This window comes from Petromyzon marinus, chromosome 83 (genome assembly GCF_048934315.1).
Source record: "Petromyzon marinus isolate PM22_M1 ecotype Great Lakes invasive population chromosome 83, UKy_Petmar_22M1.pri1.0, whole genome shotgun sequence".
Lineage (NCBI taxonomy): Eukaryota > Metazoa > Chordata > Hyperoartia > Petromyzontiformes > Petromyzontidae > Petromyzon > Petromyzon marinus.
In genome coordinates, this window is record NC_133748.1 from 6,100,617 (window position 1) to 6,120,231 (window position 19,615).

A 19,615-nucleotide genomic window follows, 5' to 3' on the forward strand; every position below is an offset into this window, starting at 1 on the left:
AATTCTCACTTGCAACTTCCATCAGCTAGCTGAGACCAGGCCACCTTAGGTTGGAATGTGGTCCTGGGTGTACACCCACCACCGGAGTGGAAGAATGGCATGCGCTTCTTACAGATGATCTGGCCCATGCCTACTAATCACTCCAGACCAGGTGCCAGCATCATGACCAACTGGGGCATTGAAGTCACTCAACAAGATGACTCTATCCCGAGGGGCCACTTTAGCTAGCACCTGTGACAGGAGGTCATAGAAGGCATCTGACTCATTGGCCTTGCCTGCATCCACGGATGTACACACGAATACTATACATATCTAATTGTACGTAACATGTGTAAAGATGCTCCGACGAGACGTTCATGAAGACGAAGTTATGATCTTTATTTTCGTATGTGTGGGAGTTCAAATCTCTTCGATGAGTACCGATCGAGCGTAGCCACCAACTCGTCTTCATCCCAGGCATGTGCCACAACTTTTGGCGATGCTCCCTTTTTATATCTCTCTCCCCATCCTTAATTAGCTACCACCTGTAGTCGCTTGCGACAGGTTCGTTCGTCTCCGGATGTTAGACATCCAGCCACCCGTGTTATTAATTATCTTTCCAAAACCTGTTCTTTATATTTCCAAAATATTTAGTAGCTATGTTTAACGGTTCTCCGTTTAGTACCCAACATCACCCGCTCCCCCTGGTGAAGAAACAGCCGTCCCGGCTATAACATTTCCTGCAATGGTAGGATATGTCCAATTGTTTTTAAGACAACAGTCTTGGCCCAACGCAATAAATGAATAAGCCTGTGTGCCATGGGATGCACAAGAGAGAAGAAACCCCTCTCTCTGTCCACCATGGGATTGCTCACCCTGAGGCACGGTTATTGCAAGCCCCAACCGCCATAAGCCCAGAATTCCAGCTATAAACGCTTGCTATAATAGAGGACGTCCAACAACTGTTTTTAAGATAACAACCTTGGAGCTATGCAATACATTGATTAGTCCCTGGGCCATGGGAATGCACAAGAGAGAAGGAAGACTTCTCTCTGACTGCCACGGGGTATCTCACCCTGAAGAATGAGTACAAAAAGGCTCAAACAGCACAAGGCTACAAGGCCAGGGGTCATGGAATTCAACCCTCCAAAAGTGATGAGATTCAACTCTCAGCATCCTTGGTCAATGCCAAACACAGGCCCTCGAAAAGGGGGAAAGGCACCACGGCTGATTATGGACTGCATTTTGCAAGCCCAACTAAATTAGATTACCCCTGCGCTTAGTGCCAAATTAAGGAAAACACCCATGCACAACCTGCCAACACAACCAGGTGCATTGCCTCCACAAAATTGTTATGCATTTAGTCCACCCGCGTGTGGTTTAAACGGTATGCCTGTCCTGGTGACACAGCTCCCCAGCGTATGCCTGGATGACCCTGAGTCCGCCCGACACCCCCATCTTGCCAAAACTCAAAACCGGCAGAACCTCCTCTTTCTCCATTGTGGCCGTGTCTGAGGAGGAGAGGGTGAGAGCATGGTAGCATCACCTTGCTGGGGCAGATGTCTTCAGGCCCTCTTTACAACACTATTTGGCACGGCAACCCGCAGGCCCAAGAGCACCCCCACTCCACACTAAACCAGAAATCGCCACCCAGCGCAGCGGGCAGCACCTGGAGCACCTCCCCTTCCCTCCACCCATCGACTTCTATCGCAGCCCTGAAGGTCCGGACAGAGTCTGCCTCCACCGTCCGTGAACTCCCCGACTGGCTCCAGCCGGCCTGATCACCCAGCAAGGGCCCACTGCGGCCAACGAGCGCCCACAGTGGTTCAGCTGGTGGCCACGGTGGCTCAGCAAGTGCTTGGGCCAGTTCAGCGAGTGGTGGTGCAGGGAGCAGCCCCCATCCAGGTTGTGCAGCGCCAGCCCACGGTGCCGCCGGGAATGGCCACCACTCAGGTGCTGCAGGGAGCGGTGGCTGTGCAGGCCGAGCAGCCTCGCTCAGCGGTGTTGCAGGGAGCAGCGACTGTGCGGGCCGGGCAGCGTCGGCTCAGGCCGAGCAGCGTCGGCCTGCAGCACTGCGAGAAGCAGCGACTGTGCGTACGTACTGACGCACACAGTACATATTCTGCATCAAATATTGGCGGAAGCAGCCACTCCTTGCGATTGGTTGGATAATGTGTCATCCGTGGCGAAAGTGTGTAGGGCGATTTAGAGCTCAAAATCAGAATTCATTCGAACGTGTTGTGATGGGTACTATAAGATCCGACCATGTCCATCTAGTGCACCCCGAGCTGCATTGGCTTCCTGTTGCCGAAATGATAAATAAGGTCACACTCATTATACACAAAGTGCTTGCCATAAATTAACAATACCTTTCTGAGCTTGTCAAGGAACCTAATTAATCACTCGAACTCCAGTCATCCTCGAAGAGGCTTTTGGTGAGTGATCAAACAAAGATGGTCACTGCATTGTGTGCTTTCAGATGTGCTTCTGTGGTCATCTGAAACGCCCTTCCTTCAAATATTAGGAAGCCACTGGAGCTATGCACTTTTAAATATAGATTAAAACTGATTTCTTTAGAACTGCTTTTTGTGGTAAGTTGTCCATCAACACGTCTATTAGCACGGTAGGCTACATATGGTGCAAAATAAGTTATACATACATATGTAGTGTTAATACTTACTGAATGACTCCGACGACTAGGAATAAGAAGAGCCACTTTTATTGAGTTGACATCATAAGGAACCCTATTACGGAATTACACAATAAGGGACCCTTGGCTTCTTTGGTGTCTTCCAGCTTGTGTCTTCCTCCGAACGACCCTACTCCTCGTGCTTTCCCCTTATATATCCCTCAGCCCCCTTTCTCAAATGTTCCCTCATCCTATTTCTCTCGGAAAATCGCTGAACTTTCCCTCTAATGGAGCCAAACCGTCGCCTCTGGGTTCTGCTTTGTTTCCTGCCTATTCTCATTAAAAACTTTCCGTACAATCACTTCAAAAGCCTGCCTCCTGACCAATCCCTGTTGAGACCTTGTTGATATCTTCTTTGTTTCTTTCGGTAAAGTCACGTAGAATGAGAATAAAATAATAAATTGATAAAACTAAATAACACAATAATATTCTCACGACGTTTCGGCCACAACACAAGCGGCCTTCATCAGGTGAAGGGACGAGACTGTCTGGAGGACAGCGCTGGAGTGAGAGCCACGCTGAGATCACGACCTTTAAGCTGTGTGAGAAGAAACAAAGCGGCTTGACAAAGGAATTAGCATATAATTTAGCATTGAAATGGCTGAGTGATTAGCTTGTGACTGGTCACAGAAAAGGCTATGTTAAAGTTAAAGCATACACATCCGCAAAGGCACCCCTTGACAAAGGAATTAGCATAGAATTTAGCATTGAAATAGCTAAGTTAAAGTATACACATCCGCAGAGGCACTCCTTGACAAAGGAATTAGCATAGAATTTAGCATTGAAATAGCTGAGTGATTAGCTTGTAACTGGTCACAGAAATTGCTATGTTAAAGTCAGAGCATATACATTCACCGAGGCACCTAGTACAAATCAAACAGGAGAATTTAGCATTGAAATAACTAGGCGAATTTAGCATTGAAATAACTGAGTGAATTAGCTTGTGACTGGACACAGAAAAGGCTATGTTGAAGTTAAGGCCTACACATCTGAGCTATTCACAGTAACTGGGTATACAATACAATATATAATGAATACTATATAGTGAACCAATAAAAAAAATACTAGAATATATAAATTACCTCAATGTTATCAATAAACTCTATATTCTCCAATCAGCTAAGCTACCAACAATAAGTCGTTATATATCACAATGCTATATGGCGAAAAATGGGTGGATTCTTACCCTCAACTTTAGCAACACAGAACGGGACCCGTATCTATCCGTGTTGCTAAAGTTGAGGGTAAGAATCCACCCATTTTTCGCCATATAGCATTGTGATATATAACGACTTATTGTTGGTAGCTTAGCTGATTGGAGAATATAGAGTTTATTGATAACATTGAGGTAATTTATATTTTAGTATTTTTTTTATTGGCTCACTATATAGTATTCATTATTTATTGTATTGTATACCCAGTTACTGTGAATAGCTCAGATGTGTAGGCCTTAAGTTCAACATAGCCTTTTCTGTGACCAGTCACAAGCTAATTCACTCAGTTATTTCAATGCTAAATTCGCCTAGTTATTTCAATGCTAAATTATCCTGTTTGATTTGTACTAGGTGCCTCGGTGAATGCATATACTCTGACTTTAACATAGCTATTTCTGTGACCAGTTACAAGCTAATCACTCAGCTATTTCAATGCTAAATTTTATGCTAATTCCTTTGTCAAGGAGTGCCTCTGCGGATGTATATACTTTAACTTAGCTATTTCAATGCTAAATTCTATCCTTATTCCTTTGTCAAGGGGTGCCTTTGCGGATGTGTATGCTTTAACTTTAACTTAGCCTTTTCTGTGACCAGTCACAAGCTAATCACTCAGCCATTTCAATGCTAAATTATATGCTAATTCCTTTGTCAAGGCACTTTGTTTCTTCTCACACAGCTTAAAGGTCGTGATCTCAGCGTGGCTTTCTCACTCCAGCGCTGTCCTCCAGACAGTCTCGTCCCCTTCACCTGATGAAGGCCGCTTGTGTTGTGGCCGAAACGTCGTGAGAATATTATTGTGTTATTTTATTTTATCAATTTATTATTTTATTCTCATTCTACGTGACTTTACCGAAAGAACCAGGGAAGATGAATCCTTGCAGTCACGAAAGCTTTAAATCAAAATTTAACCTTGTTGATACTTTGGTTCATTTTTTTAATAGCCGTTAGGCTGCACCTTGGTTTGGGGTAATTTTCAGTCATTACACTTACACGATCTGGAGGATCCCAGGTTACTGTTAAAATGACGTCACGAACGAAAAGAGAGAGAAGGCGGAGTGTGAGAGAAACGTCCAGCAGGGGAGTGGTGACGTCACTGAAAGAGGCAGGGCGATTGGGGCGCTTCCTGTTGGGATTTTGAGTTGAGTGGTCACACGCAGCGTGAGCTGATGTTGAAAATAAAGAGGAGTGTTTCATCTCAACTTTCATCCGGTGGACTCATTACACATACATACTTAATGGTCAAAGACAGTTGTACGTCGTACAGTGTACACGCTTTCCATCGCTGTACCACAGGAATGTACATATGGGAGGCTGATCGATGGCTCATTGTGCTCACAATTCTAGATTTAAAGCTTCCACTCCAGCGCTGTCCTCCAGACAGTCTCGTCCCTTCACCTGATGAAGGCCGCTTGTGTTGTGGCCGAAACGTCGTGATTTTTTGTTATTTTATTTTCACCTACGTGACTTTACCCAATAGAACCAAAGAGTATGTGCTCACAATGTTATTTATCTGGTTCCTGGGCAACGAGAGGTACAGCGACTGTGTACCCTTGCCATGATGTGCATGCACTTATCATTTATGTTTTTACAACGCACTTCTCTGACGAGTTTCTTATATTTTTTACCATTTTAAAGTTTTTGTTGTAAAACATTGTAATTGTAATAACGTGCCTTTCCCTAGGCGATGTCTGGAGAGGACGAAGAGGAATGCAGAAGCCAGGCTGACGATGAACTTGCACAAAAGCTCAGAGATGTGGGTCTTGACACAGTTTACTGGAAACAGAAACTGCGTGAGGTTCTGCTCATTTCTAATGCACAGGCCCTGCTTCACCTCGACCAGCAGGACAGCAGAGAACTGGACTCACATTTCCGTAAAGAGTGGGAAAAGCGAGCATTTTATAAAATGCTTGGCATTGTTGCTGCTGATGGTGTTGTCAGTGCTAAAAAGGCAGTGAGCTTGGCTCCACATATACAAATTGATAATCTGTTGCCTTCTGTCGTGTCTGAGAGAATTCACGAGCCTGCCCAAGAAATATGTCCATCTGTTTCAACACATTGTTTGTCAGATACAGAGATTTTACAAAACGCATCAGGGGGTCTTGCTCTAGAGGGGGTTTATATGAGTGGAAAGTTAGAGGATGCATTAGAAAAGAGAGGAAAACTCTTGACGAGCCCACAAACATTCCGGCTCGTGGGTCTGGTCGGCAGGTCAGAGACAAAACAACACGAGTTTATTTCTTTCAATGATGAATCCATGTTCAGGAAGACCATGGAAGTCATGGGCTTCAGCAGCACTGTCTCCGAGAAAGGATGCGTCTCGTCCTTGAGTAGAAAACCAGCCTTAATGCAAGTAAAATCAATGAATCTTAAGGAAATGCAAAATACTCAGACTGATCATTCCTATCTTTCCAGGACACAGTTTACGTACCTGCCCCTAGCCTCAGGTAATCTTCATATGGCACAACTCAGGCTGTCTGAAGCAGCCCTGAAGGAGCTACAAATGATTGAGAATACGTTGGAAAATACAAAGGAAGATTTTAAAAGCAACGTGTTTTCCAGCATGAGCTGCAAATTCTTCCACAATTTTGGCTCTCACGCAAACGAGGGTCCTCTCCAATTTGGAGGAATTTTTTGGAGGAAGGCATCAGCTAAAGGTTTCAGTTTACATCAGCAAGATGAAATAAAACTGCTCTTGTCTGAGTTATTCGAACCAAACATTGGTGCCGACTGCGGCAGTAGTACAACGACTGATACAGGTACTGCAATGACAACTGAGCCAGCTCCAAGTGATTCTGGACATTACAGCCCGGTGCTCACCGATGTGATACAGATGACGGTAACCACAACAGGGGGTAATCCTGATGTACATAATCTCCCTCAGTGGGAATCTGCAATTGTTGTCAATTGCTGAGCTAAATGCCCTTGGCAAGACATTTACAGAAACAAAGAAACAATTAAAAGAAGCGATGGATGCACCGACTTCTTTTGAAACTGCACTGAATGAAGGAAAGGTGAAGGGAACCAATGAAATCACATTTTCCCTCAATTCCCTTTGCCGGTGCTTCCGAGAAATGGAGCGGATGGAGGAGGAGCTCCTGTTCATTTCTTGTGCTGCTGCTTCAGGGTTCCGTACAAAGGAGAGATCGTTCGATCGCCTCCTCGACTATGAAGACGTTAACTGCCTTCAGCACCAAGTGGACGCGGCACACAGCGAGTACTCAGCTCTCAAATCTCAAAGTGCTCTCAAGGCTCAGGCGTATGTCCTCTTGAACGGTTTGACTACAGGAGTACAGTCTAATTCACGGACCCCCCTGGAAAAAGAGGAACATCTGACGTTCATGAAATCCTATTTGGATGCAAACATCTGCACCGAAGTATCAAACGTGGTGCTGGTCTATGATGGAGGCCCCATTGATTGGAACCGACTCGAGGAAACTTTGAAATCTCTTGTTGCTGGGACACTGACTATCACATTGGCTCCTTCGCAGACATCGAAGGTTGAGAGTGAAACAGAGGGGATGAAAACGTTTATGAATCTGTGTAACATACTGGGCTTCAAGAATACTACCCGAAACAAATGCACACAAAGCATATGTGTGTTGTTAAGTCAGAAATACTTAAAGAAGCCCCAATCACAGAGGAAGAACTTGTTCTTCATTATTTGCAGAAACTGATGATGTTTGACTCCGAAGCACGGTATGTTAGTGTTCTGGGTGAAAATGAAAACAATGAAACCATGCAGAATGAAAACTCTAATTATGAAAAGTTTTTTAACCATGATGGTATTGTGAGTAGTCAAGATTGGTCTACGACAGAAACTCGAAGCCATGTTCACCCAATGGATTTGCAAATGGCAATTTTTCATTGTGGAGACAATTTTGTGAGGCAGTACATTTACACCAAACTCTCGTTTTGCCAGTTTGCACTGCCGCTTTTAGTTCCAAATCCTTGTAGCTCAGAAATAGAATTCCCTCTATGGGCATTCTGACAGATTAAAAAGAGCTGGAAATCCCGTGCTGCATCTACTGAGACAGAGCAAACCAACCTCTGTGCGATTGTTAACGCTGACACTCCTCTAGTGTCATTCATTAGGTTTGGTGAATCACCCGCATCGAAATCTCAGATGCTGAACTCTCTGCTTGGAAAGCAAAAGAATGAAGTTTTCTTTCATAGACACTGCAGAGGCAGCAGCAAGAATGGTCTCCTAATGGAAGGAGTCACAGAGATCACCTGGTACTGTCCAGGTGGGAGGGATAATGACGTCTTTAATGACTGCATAGCGTTCACAAATCTCCATGGAGATGCGAGAGAGCACAAAAAGCAGGTGCAGTTTCTCCTCGAGATATTCACTGTCAACGTGATATTAATGTCAGATTGTGATAACAATGATGAAGCTAAAAGCATTTTGGTAGATTGTCTAAATTCTCCAAAGCCTTTACTTTGCCTTTGGGCTGACAAAGAACGAATCTTGGGTGGACATTATAAAACAAAGGTAAAAATTGGTGTCAAGAATAGAAATGAGGCTGAACTAATGGATGAATTGAAGTCAACCCTCAAATATATGTTGGCCAAATCAAAACAAACGGTTGCAATTAATGATTGCTCGACATCGCTAGACAGTGCGGCTTCAGTGTTGATGAAGATGATGAACAATGTAAACAAGGCAAGTCTATGGCAGGCGTCTTATTGAGTCTTCTGAAGGACAAGCCATTGTCTTCCATGAAGGAGACTTTTCTGCCTCTTCAAGGTAAATTGTGGCACGAGTGGTGCAAGAAAGACAAATAATTCGCTCGCTTGAGAGTAGAGGGGGACCAAAGCGTGGAAGAGTACAGGGACAACATTGAAATTGAAAAACAATCAATACGGGAAGCCCAGCTTCACAAAGCATCTCCTCTCAATAAATTAATGAGATCGTTCATTGATAATATGGGGCATCATGCAGACTCAGTAAAACAATACTCACTGCATTGGCTACAAATCTATTTAGATAACCTGTCTGCAGGTAGCATATCACAACTTCATCAGGAGTATCACCAGGCTCCGAAAGGAATACTTGAGTCCAGGAGAACAGTTATTGGCAGTAGGTTACTGTCTATACAACAAGCAGAGCTGGAACGAATATCAGAAAAACATGAGGCATCCTCTTTTGGAATCCATCACCTTTTCAGGGAAGTTGGGCAGATCTTTGAAGCGTCACAGACACCGCGCACAGCTGACAAGCCCTCAGCTGCTTTGCCAGGCATCGCAGCAGATTTGATGCTCTCTGGGATCCCTCTTGAACTAATGGACGGTGATGCCTCACATGTCCACATCACTTGGAATTGCTCAGTTTTGGATGAAGTTATTGAAAAAATTGGGAACAAAAAACTCTTTGTCCTCTCCATACTGGGCATACAGAGCAGTGGCAAGTCCACGCTGCTGAATGCAATGTTCGGTCTCCAGTTCTCTGTGGGTGCTGGGAGATGCACCCGAGGGGTCCACATGCAGTTGTTGAAGGTGGACGAAGAGTTCAGCAAAGAGCTGGGATATGACTTTGTGTTGATAGTCGACACAGAATGGCTCTGTGCCCCAGAGCTATCAAATGCGACACCCACTCTTGACAATGAACTGGCTACATTTGTGATCGGCCTTGCAAACATGACCGTGATCAATACTTTTGGAGTGAATCCCTCTGAGATGCACAACATAATACAGATCGCTGTGCAGGCATTTCTGAAAATGAAGCAGTTGAAGTTGTCACCAAGCTGTGTGTTTGTCCATCAAAACGTCGGGGATGTGACTGTAAAATAAAATGTCATGGATGGAAGGAGACTCTTCCAGGATACGTTAGACGAGATGACTCGCACGGCTGCAGAACAGGAGCAGTACAAAACTATATCATTTAACGAGGTGATTGGGTTCGACGTGAACTCTCAGATCCATTTCTTTTCTCACTTTTGAGAAGACGATCCTCCAATGGCTCCGTCAAATCCAAGCTACTTTCAACATGTAAAAAAAAACCTTAAAGACAGCATCATAAAGACAAAAAATCAGGTTTTAAAAATATCAGAATTGAAAAATCGTATCCAAAATTTGTGGAATGCATTGCTTCCAGAAGACTTTGTGTTTAGCTTCAATAACTCCCACGAGATTGCAGTTTACAGCAAACTTGAAGACATGTATAGGAAATGGACTTGGAGCCTTAGGAGTCATCTTATTCAAGAGGAGAATAGGATATAATATTACTAATAACAGGACAGACGTAAATTTCGATTTAAAGCTTTCGTGACTGCAAGGATTCATCTTCTTTGGTTCTTTCAGTAAAGTCACGTAGAATGAGAATATAATAATAAAATAAAATGAGACGATAAAATAAACACGACGTTTCGGCCACAACACAAGTAGCCTTCATCAGGTGAAAGAACAGAACTGTAGGGACGACAGTGCTCCAATGAACGTTGGTAAGATGCGTAGCGTCTTTTTAAGCTCGGTGAGAGGCGTGAAACCTGTTGACAAAGGAGTTTAAGTATCAAAGCAGGAGAATTTAGCATTGAAATAGCTGAGGGATTATCTTGTGACAGAAATAGCTATGATAAAGTCAGAGTTTATCTATCAACAGAGGCATTTAGTATATGGACGCTAAAGGCCTCCAACCACCCAACTTTCATACAGTAAACCGATGTGAAAAGAACTAAGTCTATATTACATAATATAATAAATGTACTTAATATATTCTTCAATAAGCTCGGCTATTAATCACAAAGCAACTGGGTATACAATACACTATATAATGAGTGTCTTTTAAGCTCGGTGAGAGGCATGAAATGTCTTGACAAAGGAGTTTAAGTATCAAAGTAGGAGAATTTAGCATTGAAATAGCTGAGGGATTAGCTTGTGACAGAATGAGCTATGTTAAAGTAAAAGTTTACCTATCAACAGAGGCATTTAGTATATGGACGCTAAAGGCTTCCAACTACCAACTATCATAAAGTAAACCGATATGAAAAAAACTAAGTCTATATTACATCAATATAATAAATGTACTTAATATATTCTTCAATAAGCTGGGCTATTAATCACAAAGCAAATGGGTATACACTAAACTATATAATGAGTGTCTTTTAAGCTCGTTGAGAGGCATGAAACGTCTTGACAAAAGAGTTTACGTATCAAAGCAGGATAATTTAGCATTGAAATAGGTCCGGTTCAATACAGTACACAATATTCGTGATCTGATCCCATCCGTGAAGGATGTCATTCCTGACTTACAGTACCCGGGGGTTTACAAATTGAATTGTACCTGCGGCGATTGCTATATCGGGGAGACTAAGGGACATGTCTCTAACCGAATTCGCGAGCACAAATCAGATTTGAAACACGGCAGAACGAATTATTCTGCCGTAGCTGATCACTGTGTAGTGGAGTAGATAATGCGCATAGGAATTGGCCATTTACAGTACATACAGACAGACAAGGAGAACGGGTCACACGAGGTCGAACAGGTGGTCGAGTCGCGAGTGGCGTAAACAAACCCAAGTAATTAAGGGAGTCGTGGCACGAGGGCTGTGATTGGTCGAGAGGCTGTTAGCGTTAAGTGGTGGCGTCTGAATGTCTGATGAAGGGGACAAATGCGGGCTGGCGGGAAACGGCCAGCGAGCCACGTGGCAATTAATTAAGGCTAATGCGAGAGGGAATAAAACGCGAGGTGGTTTGAACGGAGGGGAGTTGCTGTTGGAGAGTTGCTGCTGGGGAGTTGTTGCTGGAGAGTCGTTGCTGGGCAGTTGTTGGCGAGAGGTGAAGAGATACGAAGAAGACAGCTGGAAATGTTATGGAAGAATAGATAGAGAGCCGGACCCCAAAGACAGTAAATAGCGATAGGGAGAGTCAGCGTTAGCGGAGATAGAGTCACTGTGTGTGAATAGATGGAAGTCACTGCGTGTGAAGAGATAGCGGCGATACTGTGTGTGAGGAGATAGAAGACGAACCACTGTGTGTGGAAGAGATAGAAGACGAACCACTGTGTGTGGAAGGGAAGACACTGTGTGTGAAGAGATCGGCGAAGAAACACTGTGTGTGGAAGGGGATGCACGGACGATGCTGAAGTAAATCGGAGTGTCCGAGTTGGCGGAGCACGGAGAGAATTACTGTGTGTACGGAATGATGGAATAAAAGTGACGGCGAAAAAAGGGACGGTTGTCGTCCGAGTGAATTCACGGCGCTACAACTGTTACAACGCTGTGGGTGATCACGATATAATTTTCTCCGATACCAAGGTTCTTTGAAAACCCACGGGTTTTTATCAGAGAATTGTTCACGAGGCAATTCAGATTTACAAACACAGACACAATTTCAACCGAGAAGATGGTTTCAAATTAAGCAACCATTGGAAAGATATTCTAAATCGAACCAAACAGTAAACTAATTTTCAATGGTACAGTATATATTTTTTTTGAAGTAGTGGTACCCCAAACTTTCGCAGCTCTTAAAATTCCCTTTTCACACCATCGAAGTGTATACCCAGTTGCTGTTAATAGCTCAGCTTATTGAAGAAGATATTGAGTACATTTATTATATTGATGTAATTTAGACTTAGTTTTTTACATCGGTTTACTGTATGATAGTTGGGTAGCACAGCCCCTTTGGCGTCCATGTACTAGGTGCCTCTGTGGATGTGTAAACTTTAACTTTAACATAGCTATTTCTGTGACCAGTCACAAGCTAATCCCTCAGCTATTTCAATGCTAAATTCTCCTGTTTGATATGTAAACTCCTTTGTCAAAGTGCCTCACTTCTCTCACCCAGCTTAAAAAGACGCCACGAATCTTAGCAGTGTTCATTGAAGCTCTGTCGTCCCGACAGTTCTGTTCCTTCACCTGAAGAAGGCTACTTGTGTTGTGGCCGAAACGTCGTGATTTTTGTTTTATTTTTTACCTACGTGACTTTACCGAATAAAACCAAAGAGTATGGATCCTTGCAGTCAAGAAAGCTTCAAATCTAGAACCAGTGTAATATTTACGCAACCCATCGGCACTCGCCCACACCCTCATGCAATGTGGGGAAAAATCCCACAGAACCGGTTTGGCCGTTGAAAGGGAGAGGTGTCAGTCGTTTCTCGACGCCTCTCTACACAGCAGCAGCAGCGTTTTGCAATGCGAGGCTCTCTTGAGTGTTGCAGTGCCGTACAACTCCAAAGTACGTGAGGCAACCAAGAACAGAATAAGTCTGAGAGGAGATGGAGCGATGAAATCATCCCGTGTGCAGGTACTGGGAGGATTCTCGCGTCGCAGATACGTGAGAGATGGTTATGGCTCTGGGAAGTCTTCATCCAGCAGTTGATCGCTCATGGCATGTGATGGTTAATGTTACGTCTCATGTTCTTAGCATGACACGTGTTGGAGTGACATGGGGCAGCACGTTTTAACACGTAGTCTTTCGCGACCAACATCAATAATAGAGGTTTTTTGGGGTTAGATGGCATAAATATATAAATGTGTCGTTAAAACATGCCACCACCCGACACATCCAACTGGTAAGGTTTGTCACGGAAACAAAACGTGGCCAATTCGTCACTAGTACAGCACACCGGTGTGCTGGAGTACTCAGATTAGATAGTTGTAATTACTGGCGAAACGTTGTACTTAGATTGTAAATGTTGTGGCTTGGCTCTCCAACACACCGGTGTGTGGTACTATTGACGAATTGCCATGTTTACGTGACATCCCTTACAAGTTGGCTGTGTTAGGTGGTGGCGGGTTTTAAGAACACATTTATATATTTATGCGATCTAACCAAAAAAAACCTCTTATGGTTTAAAGCTTTCGTGACTGTAAGGATTCATCTTCTTTGGTTCTTTCGGTAAAGTCACGTAGAATGAGAATAAAATAATAAATTGATAAAATAAAATAACAATAATATTCTCACGACGAAAGAACCAAAGAAGATGAACCTCTTATGGGTCAGCACGTTATTTATTTGGGTATAAGCACATTTCAGGGGTTGAATAAAGGATGCGTGCATATGCATTTTAACTATATATTTTATACTGCTGTGAAGAAGGTGCAGTGGTACAGCAATGGAGAAGGTCTAGTCGTACAGCAGTAGAGAATGTGTAGTGTTACAGCAGTAGAGACCGTGTAGTGGTACAGCAGTGTAGAAGGTGAAGTGGTACAGCAGTAGAGAAGGTGTAGTGGTACAGCAGTAGAGAAGTTGTAGTTGCACAGCAGTGGAGAAGGTGTAGTGATACAGCAGTAGAGAAGGTGTACTCGTACAGCAGTAGAGAAGTTGTAGTGGTACAGCAGTGGAGAAGGTGAAGTGGTACAGCAGTAGAGAAGGTGAAGTGGTACAGCAGTAGAGAAGGTGTACTGGTACAGCAGTAGAGAAGGTGTAGTGGTACAGCAGTAGAGACCGTGTAGTGGTACAGCAGTGTAGAAGGTGTAGTGGTACAGCAGTAGAGAAGGTGTAGTGGTACAGCAGTAGAGAAGGTGTAGTGGTACAGAAGTGTATGTGGTGTAAGATATGAAGAGGGTAATGTACTGTGTGTGTATTAAGGATGTGTTTTGTGGCATCCTTTTTGTCAATCCCCTGCTCTATGTGGACTTCCTCACGCCATGTGCGCTGTGGGGAGTGATGTGACCTTACTTCACTGCGAGGTCAGTGGGGGGTTTTACATTCGGAGATAGTAAACGCAGGGGCATATAATTACGGTAAAGCGAAATATTTGTATTGTCTTAGTTCAGAACCAAATGGTTCACCTTGTTTCACCTTGTTCTGCCCGTGTGTGGACATGGCAGGGAAGTGGTGAGACAAGTTTCGTTTCCCCCTGATAAACAAAAACCTCCACAGACAGGAATGTAACACGCACACACGCAAACACAATGCGTGCACGCACCTGCACATACACACACAATACAAAGATCCCCTGTATAGCCTAACGTATTGTTGGGGCAAGTGATGTTAATGCGTACCTATAAATGGGTGCTGTGGCCAGACACTGCTTGGCCGTCTTTGTATCCCAATGATGATGTTTACACAGTGGAGGTGTAGTGGTACAGCAGCAGTAGAGAAGGTGTAGTGGTACAGCAGTGTAGAAGGTGTAGTGGTACAGCAGTAGAGAAGGTGTAGTGTTACAGCAGTAGAGAAGGTGTAGTGGTACAGCAGTAGAGAAGGTGTAGTGGTACAGCAGTGGAGAAGGTGTAGTGGTACAGCAGTAGAGAAGGTGTAGTGGTACAGCAGTAGAGAAGGTGTAGTGGTACAGCAGTAGAGAAGGTGTAGTGGTACAGCAGTAGAGAAAGTGTACTGGTACAGCAGTAGAGAAGGTGTAGTGGTACAGCAGTAGAGAAGGTGAAGTGACACAGCAGTGGAGAAGGTGTAGTGGTATAGCAGGAGAGAAGGTGTAGTGGTACAGCAGTAGAGAAGGTGTAGTGGTACAGCAGTGGAGAAGGTGTAGTGGTACAGCAGTGGAGAAGGTGTAGTGGTACAGCAGTGGGGAAGGTGTGGTGGTACGGCAGTAGAGAAGGTGTAGTGGTACAGCAGTGGAGAAGGTGTAGTGGTACAGCAGTAGAGAAGGTGTAGTGGTACAGCAGTAGAGAAGGTGTAGTGGTACAGCAGTAGAGAAGGTGTAGTGGTACAGCAGTGGAGAAGGTGTAGTGGTACAGCAGTGGAGAAGGTGTATTGGTACAGCAGTAGAGAAGGTGTAGTGGTACAGCAGTGGAGAAGGTGTAGTGGTACAGCAGTAGAGAAGGTGTAGTGGTACAGCAGTAGAGACGGTGTAGTGGTACAGCAGTAGAGAAATATGTAGTGGTACAGCAGTGGAGAAGGTGTAGTGGTACAGCAGTAGAGAAGGTGTAGTGGTACAGCAGTGGAGAAGATGTGGTGGTACAGCAGTAGAGAAGGTGTAGTGGTACAGCAGTAGAGAAGGTGTAGTGGTACAGCAGAGGAGGTGTAGTTTTACAGCAGTAGAGAAGGTGTAGTGGTACAGCAGTAGAGAAGGTGTAGTGTGTGTGACAGTCCATATGTGTGTGCGTCGATATGTGTCTGTGTACGTCCATGTGTGTGTGTAGATCCATGTGTCTGTGTGTGAGTCAATGTGTATGTGTCAGTTCATGTGTGTGTGTAAGTCCATGTGTCTTTTAGTCGATATGTGTGTCTTTGTAAGTCCATATGTGTGTGGAGGTCAATGTGTGTGTCAGTCTATGTATGTGTGTATGTGAGTCCATGTGTGTAAGTCTACGTGTGTGTGTGTGAGTCGATTTGTGTGTGTAACTAAAAGTGTGTCTCTTCAGTCGATGTCTGTGTGTGTGAGTCCATATGTGTGTGTGTGTGCGTGTAAGTCGATGGGTTTATATGTGTGTGTGTGTCGATGTCTGTGTGTAAGTCCATGTGTGTGTCTGCCTTTTTCGCCCGGGCAACGCCGGGTACTTACCGCTAGTTTCATATAAATGGCAACAATATCAAGTAAAGTTTAACACTTAGGCTTTCGCGACCAATATTATTCATAATAAAGGTTTTTGGGTTAGATCAAGTTTATTTATAAATGTGTCGTAACCCTCCACCACCCGACACGGCCAATCAGCAAAAAAAGTGTCACGTTTACAAAAGACAAATAATTCACTACTTCAGCCCACCGGTGTGTTGAAGAGTTAATCCACATTTACAGTTTGAGTATGACGTTTCGCTGGTAAATACAACCAGCGTCATCGGGCAATTCGCCAGAATGGTAAAGCCCTCGCTTGCTCCCGGTTTTATATAGAGCAGCAGGGTGACGTCATCACTTAACTCATATCAGGTGCAGTGATTAGAGGCGGAGGGGGGGGGTATTTCAATTATATAATCGATTAGTAATCAGTCATTGGTTATGATTAGTAATGAGTTGTAGATTAGTAATTCTTTAAATCAAAATGTAATGTGTATTATTTAATAATACGCTTCCAGGCCGCACTAAGCCGGTAGCTGTCAGAGCGATTAAAGTTATTCTTGTTCCTCTCAATTTCAATGGATTCTCTAATTAGTCTTTGCCAGTAATAATTAGTTTTACACACCACTGCAACATTGTCAAAATCAATTGAGTGTCCTTGTTGACAAGCATGTTCTGCCACTGCCGACAGTTGTGTTTGAGATAATTTAATATTTCTCTGATGTTCTTTTAGTCTTACGCTGATGTTACGTCCCGTCTGCCCAATGTAGCAGCTGCCACATGAACAATTAATCCGATATACACCTTCTGTTGAAAGTTTAGGTAATGCGTCTTTAGTGCAAGATACTAGTTTTTTAATTTTGTGTACTGTACCAAATCTTACTGTAATGTTTTGCTTTTGCAAAACACGGGCTAATTTGTCAGTTACTCCTGAGATATATGGAATTTTTATTGTTTTAACAATCTGGTCGCTTTCAGCAGTATTGCTTTGCGATCGTGATTTGGCATTCAGTGCTATGTTAATTTGAGCATTATTGTAGCCATTCTGTCGTAGTGCGTCTTTAACGTGTTTAATCTCTCTCACTAGACTCTCACCATCTGACACTGTTTTAGCCCGATGTATGAGCGTCTTGATAAGAGAGGATTTCTGAGCTGGATGATGATGTGATTCTGCATTCAGATAGGCATCAGTGTGTGTTTGCTTTCTGTAAACGCTGTGTGTTATTTTACCGTTTAGGCCATGTCCAAGCAAAATATCTAGGAATGGGAGTGTGTTATTCACCTCCATTTCCATGGTGAACTGGATGGCCGGGTTTTGTGCATTGAGATGATTTAGAAAATCATTAAGTGTATCTTTACCATGTGGCCAGACAACCAAAGTGTCATCCACATACCTAAACCAAAAGGATGGTTTTAATGTGCTCGAGGCAAGTGCTCTTATTTCAAAGTTTTCCATGTACAAATTTGCTATAGCAGGGGATAAAGGAGAACCCATTGCTGCTCCTTCCTTTTGTTTAAAGAAATCTCCTCTCCATAAGAAGTAAGTGTTATTTAAACAATGGCCAGCAAGTTTCGGAATATATTTTGGTAAACCGGTATTCTTTACTAGTGTATCAAGTAATTTAAGCGATTCGTCCACTGGAACCTTAGTGAATAGAGAAATCACATCAAAACTTACCAGAATATCATCAGGAGTAAGTTTAAAATCTTTAATCACATTCACAAGATGTTTTGAGTTTTTTTTATGAATGAAGATGTCTTACCGATGTAGGGCTGTATTTGTTTGGTTATATATTTTGCTAATTTATATGTGGCAGAGCCAATTGTACTGACTATGGGTCGTAATGGGATGCCGATTTTATGAATCTTTGGTAGCCCATAGAGTCTAGGTGGTTTTGAGGCCCTTGGCTTAATTAGGTATTGCTCATTTTTAGGGATTAATGAATTTGCAATTATTGCAGTGGTCTTACGTTCTAAAGAATTAGTTGGATCTCGTTTAATTTTAATGTAGGTACTTTCCTCTAGTAAATTTCTAATTTTATTATCATAATCGGCTCGTGACATCACTACAGTAGTGCAGCCTTTAACAGCTGCTAGGATTTGGATATCCTTATTTACACGCAGCTCTCTTAAGGCTTTTGCCTCGTTAGAGCTAATATTTACTTTTGGAACTTTGCTATTCTCGCTTAAATTACTTGATACACTAGTAAAGAATACCGGTTTACCAAAAGATATTCCGAAACTTGCTGGCCATTGTTTAAATAACACTTACTTCTTATGGAGAGGAGATTTCTTTAAACAAAAGGAAGGAGCAGCAATGGGTTCTCCTTTATCCCCTGCTATAGCAAATTTGTACATGGAAAACTTTGAAATAAGAGCACTTGCCTCGAGCACATTAAAACCATCCTTTTGGTTTAGGTATGTGGATGACACTTTGGTTGTCTGGCCACATGGTAAAGATACACTTAATGATTTTCTAAATCATCTCAATGCACAAAACCCGGCCATCCAGTTCACCATGGAAATGGAGGTGAATAACACACTCCCATTCCTAGATATTTTGCTTGGACATGGCCTAAACGGTAAAATAACACACAGCGTTTACAGAAAGCAAACGCACACTGATGCCTATCTGAATGCAGAATCACATCATCATCCAGCTCAGAAATCCTCTCTTATCAAGACGCTCATACATCGGGCTAAAACAGTGTCAGATGGTGAGAGTCTAGTGAGAGAGATTAAACACGTTAAAGACGCACTACGACAGAATGGCTACAATAATGCTCAAATTAACATAGCACTGAATGCCAAATCACGATCGCAAAGCAATACTGCTGAAAGCGACCAGATTGTTAAAACAATAAAAATTCCATATATCTCAGGAGTAACTGACAAATTAGCCCGTGTTTTGCAAAAGCAGAACATTACAGTAAGATTTGGTACAGTACACAAAATTAAAAAAACTAGTATCTTGCACTAAAGACGCATTACCTAAACTATCAACAGAAGGTGTATATCGGATTAATTGTTCATGTGGCAGCTGCTACATTGGGCAGACGGGACGTAACATCAGCGTAAGACTAAAAGAACATCAGAGAAATATTAAATTATCTCAAACACAATTGTCGGCAGTGGCAGAACATGCTTGTCAACAAGGACACTCAATTGATTTTGACAATGTTGCAGTGGTGTGTAAAACTAATTATTACTGGCAAAGACTAATTAGAGAATCCATTGAAATTGAGAGGAACAAGAATAACTTTAATCGCTCTGACAGCTACCGGCTTAGTGCGGCCTGGAAGCGTATTATTAAATAATACACATTACATTTTGATTTAAAGA

At 43.1% G+C, this 19,615-nt stretch overlaps 1 protein-coding gene and 2 pseudogenes across 2 annotated transcripts in view; all 3 read left to right on the top strand.

Annotated features, from left to right (window-relative positions):
* The first annotated feature begins 1,408 nt into the window (after positions 1 to 1,408).
* On the top strand, positions 1,409 to 12,829 carry LOC116937418 (interferon-induced very large GTPase 1-like; annotated as a pseudogene).
* LOC142907797 (interferon-induced very large GTPase 1-like) lies at positions 8,788 to 12,829 on the top strand (annotated as a pseudogene).
* A 103-nt stretch (positions 12,830 to 12,932) lies between these two features.
* Positions 12,933 to 19,615, top strand: part of LOC142907796 (uncharacterized) — a 32,691-nt gene continuing 26,008 nt past the window's right edge. Inside the window, exons 1-2 of one of the 2 annotated variants that reach the window (XM_076057602.1) lie at positions 12,933 to 13,122; positions 14,486 to 14,510. The gene's annotated coding sequence lies outside the window, so the exon portion shown is untranslated. The remainder of the gene's footprint in view (positions 13,123 to 14,485; positions 14,511 to 19,615) is intronic. The other variant, XM_076057601.1, reaches the window with a different exon arrangement.